This window comes from Triticum urartu, chromosome 5A (genome assembly GCF_056163025.1).
Source record: "Triticum urartu cultivar PI428250 chromosome 5A, HENAU_Tu73, whole genome shotgun sequence".
In the NCBI taxonomy this organism is placed as follows: Eukaryota; Viridiplantae; Streptophyta; class Magnoliopsida; order Poales; family Poaceae; genus Triticum; species Triticum urartu.
Genome location: NC_141877.1, coordinates 398744099 through 398749598, shown reverse-complemented (window position 1 = coordinate 398749598; position 5500 = coordinate 398744099).

The following is a 5500-nucleotide window of genomic DNA, read 5'->3' as shown; positions in this document are numbered from 1 at the left end:
TAAGCCATCACGCAAGATGCTCAGTGTCAAGTCAGCTCCCACTGAACGTGGATGTGTGCATCACGTCTCAGCTAAAGACGCTCATGATGATCCGGATGTCGTTCTTGGTACACTCCTTGTTAATTGTCATTCAGCATCGGTTCTGTTCGACACTGGAGCATCTCACTCCTTCATTTCTGAAAGCTATGCTAACTTGCACAACATTTCATTTTGTGATATGCCCTCTCCACTAGTCATTCAAACTCCTGGATCCAAATGGCAAACTTCTAGTGTAAGCCATGGTAATGAAATCCTTGTTGACAGACTTGTATTCCTTGCATCACTTATAGCCCTCAAGTCTACAGATATTAACATCATCTTGGGTATGGAATGGATGAAAGCTCATTATGCCAAGATTGATTGTTACAAAAGGTCTGTTCAGCTTACAAAAGATTGTTGCAAAACATCAACTCTATTCTCTTAATGCCAACCCTCTTCCAGACCTTGAAGATATCCCGGTAGTCCATGACTTTCCGGATGTCTTTCCAGAGGAACTGCCAGGTATTCCACTTGACAGAGATGTGGAGTTTGTCATAGATCTTATCCCAGGAACCGCTCCAATCTCTAGGAGACCTTACAATATGGCACCCTTAGAGCTAGCCGAGCTTAAGAAACAACTTGATGAGTCCTTGCAAAAGGGTTTCATCCGTCCTAGTTCTTCTCCTTGGGCTTGCCCCGTCCTCTTCGTCAAGAAGAAGGATGGTACAGATCGGATGGTTGTAGATTATCGTCCCGTTAATTTGGTCACGATAAAGAACAAGTATCCGCTTCCCAGGATCAACGACCTGTATGATCAGCTCGCTGGATTCTCAGTCTTTTCCGAGATGGATTTGAGGTTAGGCTATCACCAAATCAAGATCAGAAATGGGGACATTCCTAAGACGGCTTTCGTCACTCGTTATGGCCAGTACGAGTACACCGTCATGTCCTTCGGTCTAACCAATGCTCCAGCTACATTCTCCCGCTTGATGAACTCGATCTTCATGGAGTACTTAGATAAGTTCGTCGTGGTTTACCTTGATGATATCCTTATTTACTCGAAGAACGAGGAAGAGCATGCCGAACATCTTAGACTTGTGTTAGAAAAACTCAAAGAGCACCGCCTTTTTGCCAAGTTCTCCAAGTGCGAATTTTGGTTACCAGAAGTGACCTATCTCGGCCACGTAATCTCTGGTAAGGGCATTGCTGTCAATCCCGAGAGAGTTCAGGCCATTCTTGATTGGACTCCGCCTGAAACAGTTAAGCAAGTTAGGAGTTTCCTTGGTCTAGCCAGTTATTGTAGCTGCTTCATTGAGAACTTCTCCAAAGTGGCCAAACCTCTCACGGAACTTCTCAAGAAAGATAAAAACTTTGAGTGGTCCCCACAGTGTGAGCATAGTTTTCAGGAACTGAAAAGACGCCTGACTTCTGCTCCCATACTTGTGCCACCGGATTTCACTAAAGACTTTGTTATCTACTGCGACGCCTCACGACAGGGACTAGGTTGCATTCTTATGCAAGATCGCCATGTGATTGCCTATGCATCTCGACAGTTCCATCCACATGAGGAGAGTTATCCTACACATGATCTAGAGCTTGCAGCCGTAGTCTATGCAATTAAGACATGGCGACATTACCTTCTCGGTAAACGTTGCGAGATTTACACCGATCATCAGAGTCTCAAGTATATCTTCACCCAACCTGACTTAAACCTTAGGCAAAGACGTTGGTTGGAGTTGATCTTAGATTACGACTTAGGGATTACCTACACCCCAGGCAAGGGGAATGTCATGGCTGATGCGCTAAGTCGTAAGTCCTATTGCAACAATCTCATGTTGCAGCAGGGCCAACCACTTCTCCATGAGGAATTCTGTAAGCTTAATCTTCACATTGCTCCTCACGGATTCCTTTCTACCTTGGTGGCGAAACCTACTCCTGTGGATCAGATCATCTCTTCTCAGAAGCAGGATACGGGAATTTCCCGGATCAAGAGAAACATTGACAAGGGAGTTGGTGGCAGTTTCTCTATAGATGATCGTGGTGTTCTTTTCTTTGAGAATCGCTTGGTGGTTCCAAGAATCAACATCTGCGACAACTAATTCTTAAGGAGGCGCATGAATCTCCTCTCACGATTCATCCCGGTAGTACTAAGATGTATCAGGACCTACGCCAGAGGTTCTGGTGGACTAGGATGAAGAGAGAAATCGCTCAGTTTATTGCTAACTATGACGTTTGTCGTTGCGTGAAGGCAGAGCATCAGAGACCTGCTGGCACCCTTCAGCCTTTAGCTATTCCTGAATGGAAATGGGATAAAGTTGGTATGGACTTCATCACCGGTTTTCCCAGGACCAAGAAAGGGAATAATTCTATCTTCGTAGTCATTGATCGTCTTTCCAAAGTGGCTCACTTCCTACCTGTTCGAGAGAGTATCACTGCTAGTCAGCTCGCTGACTTATATGTTTCTCGAATAGTGTCACTTCATGGTGTTCCACTAGAGATCAATTCAGACCGTGGTAGTCTTTTCACTTCTCATTTCTGGGGGAGTTTCCAAACTGCCATGGGCACCCATCTTTCCTTCAGTACCGCTTTCCACCCTCAATCAAGTGGTCAGGTGGAAAGGGTCAACCAAATTCTCAAAGACATGCTTAGAGCTTGTGTTATCTCATTCGATATGGATTGGGAGAAGTGTCTTCCCTTCGCCGAGTTTGCTTATAACAATAGCTACCAATCCAGCCTCAAGAAAGCTCCTTTTGAGGTTCTATATGGACGAAGATGTCGAACACCTTTGAACTGGTCAGAAACCGGTGAAAGACAATTCTTTGGACCTGATATGATCCAGGAGGCAGAAGAGCAAGTTTGCGTCATTCGTGAGAATTTGAAAACAGCCCAATCTCGTCAAAAGAGCCAGTATGACCGTCGTCATAAGGAAGTGGCTTATGAAGTTGGCGACAAGGCTTATCTTCGGGTTACTCCCTTGAAGGGTACCCATCGTTTCGGTATCAAGGGCAAGTTGGCTCCTCGTTACATTGGTCCTTTTCACATTCTCGCTAAACGAGGAGAGGTTGCCTACCAGTTGGAACTACTCCCACATCTTTCTCGAGTACATGATGTCTTCCACGTCTCTCAACTCAGGCGTTGCTTCTCGGATCCCATCCGCGGAGTGGACCACGAAACGCTTGATCTCCAAGATAACCTCACTTATCGAGAGTACCCTGTTTGCATCCTTGATCAAGCAAAGCGTGTCACCCGACGTCATAACATCAAGTTTCTCAAGGTCCAGTGGTCTCATCATTCCGAGAGAGAAGCTACCTGGGAGCGTGAAGATCGTCTTCGACTTGAGTACCCCGCTTTCTTTCCGCCAACTCCTGAATCTCGGGACAAGATTTTTTCGAGTGGGGGCGAGTTGTCACATCCCTAGTTCTGGTATGACCTAGACCAGCTAGTCATTTGTAGATCATGTTTAAATTCCATTTAAAATTGAAATGGGGAATTGTGAAACCCTCAGATTTCATTTTTGGAAATGACCCAGATAAAAATTGCTCCAAAAAGGTCCAAGAAAATGTTCATGTTGCTTTCTGAAAATATTGGTCAGAAGTAAAATTCAAACAAATATTTTCAGGAGCTCATAAATATTTCTTTTGGCCTTCTGGAATTAATCCAGTAATTATTTGCTTGGATATATATATATGATATATAGATATAATATATGTCCAAAAATTATGCTAGTAGTTGAGGAGCTCCGGAATAATACCACTAGCCCCTGCAAAAATTGGCATAAGAAAATAAAATGGTTTAGTATTTTTATTAAACCAAACAAATGTCAGAAAATAGAAAAGAAAAAAAGTGGAAAAACCTACCTGGACCTTACCTGCGGCCAGCTCCTGTGCTGGCCTAGCACTGTGTGGCCTGGCCGGCCCAGCTAGCCAGCCCAGCCCATCCCCACCTCCCCTGTCGTCTTCCTCCTCTTGCCAGGAGGACGAAGGGCGCGTGGTCGCCGCGCGCGCACGCGCTGAGCCACCTCCTGCTTCCGCCGACGCGGGAGAGGCTCCTGGAGCCGTTGCGTACTCCCCCGACCACCCTCTCAACTTTCCCCCCGAGCCGATCCCCTTCTCTACTGCCTCCCCCTCGCTTTTCTCCCACAGCCGAGCGCTGCCATCGCCGCAGCTCGTCGCTGCCGCAGCCACTGCCTCCCCCTCACCCTCTCTCAGTGTCTGCGAGCTCCGCCACCTCGCCCTGAAGCTCTCCATCGAGCCACGCGCCTCAGGAGGCCCTGGAGCGCCTCCATCGCCGCCGTCTTCATCTCCGGCCGCCGTGGATCCCCATCGCCGCCCCGCCGTCTCCAGTGCATCCCCGAGCTCGTCGTCAAGCCCAGCGAGACCGCTGTGAGCTGCTGCTCCTCCTCCCCCCCTCCGTTTGCTCTCTTGCATGCAGTAGCCGCTGCCTCGCCGATGACCGTGACCGTCGCCGCCTGAGCTCATCGCCGACGTAGCTTCGGTGACCAAATGGTCGCCCCGGCGAGTCCAAACCTCTCCCCGCACCCCGTAGAGCCTCGCTAGTGCATCCGCTCGCCCACTAGCACGCCGCAGCAGTCAGACCACCGACGGCCGAACTCCGGCGGCCGCAAAAGAGCTCGCCGCCGTCGGCTCAGGCCACCCCTTCCGTTCGCTCCATTAGATGTGCCGCATCGCCAGCTAGCCGTAGCAGCAAACCACGAGTAAAACCGTGCCCTGTGGGTGTTTTCTGAGCCATGCCACCGTCTCGCGGCTCGCCGGCGTCAAGCCGCCGGTGGGTTTGACCCCGCTGACCGTTGACTGGGTGGGCCCAGTTTGACCTCCCCCTTGTGTCACTGACGCGTGGGCCACCCCCTGACATTTAGTTAGTATTAGTTTAACACTAATTAACCTAGGTTAGTTAGCTAGTTAGTCGCTGACCAGTGGGCCCGGCGCCCACTAATCCTAATTAGACTAAATAAACCCCCTGTTAACTAACTGAGTCACGGACGTGTGGACCCCGCACGTCAGGTTTGACTTGGTCAGCGCTGTTGACTTGCTGACGCAAGCATGACGCTGTGCTGACGCAATATATCATTTTCTGGTATTAAAATAAATCAGGAAATTCCAGAAAATGCTATAAACTTCAAAAATTCATAGAAATTCAACCGTAGCTCAGATTGAAATAATTTATATATGAAAAATGATCAGAAAAATCCAATCTATCCATCTGTACCATTTTCATGCATGACAAACCAATCTATACATACTGTATAAGTGAAACACTAAAATGGCTTATATAAAGAGCTTATTTTGGTGATGCATTTGAATCTTGGTTCAAATGGACTTCATGCAAATGAATGCTAGATGCATTAACTCAAAAAACATCACATACTCATGCCATGATCATGCACCATATTGCTGCATATGCTTGTGTTTGATTGTCGACGCCGTTCCTTCTCGATAGGTCCTGCTCCGGAGACCGATGCAGA